Source organism: Charadrius vociferus, unplaced genomic scaffold, assembly GCF_000708025.1.
Source record: "Charadrius vociferus isolate BGI_N301 unplaced genomic scaffold, ASM70802v2 scaffold179, whole genome shotgun sequence".
Lineage (NCBI taxonomy): Eukaryota > Metazoa > Chordata > Aves > Charadriiformes > Charadriidae > Charadrius > Charadrius vociferus.
In genome coordinates this window covers 785714-786050 of record NW_009650072.1, presented here as the reverse complement: position 1 = coordinate 786050, position 337 = coordinate 785714, and positions in this window count along the sequence as shown.

Sequence of the window (337 nt, the reverse complement as noted above, 5' to 3'; positions counted from 1 at the left end):
AACCCAGCTTTGACAACCTTAGGTAGCTAAAACCTATGAAGTGCCTCAGGAAAAGATAATGAGGGTGATGAACTTGAAGATATGCATATAAAATATAACTTCAAACTTGGCTTCTTGGGGCTTTTAGTTTTTTCTTTAATTTCCTCTTCACGCAGACATATGTTTTGCTTTGCACTCAACCACCCTAATGCCCCTGGGCATTCGGGAGCTGTGGGATGTCTTTCTGAGCAGTCCCTGGCACATGAGTGAGAAGGATGTCCAGTCAGGTAAAAACATGAAGGCTGCGGAATTTCTGGAGCTGAAAGACCCAGTGCAGGTGATGTTGAAGGTGATGCTG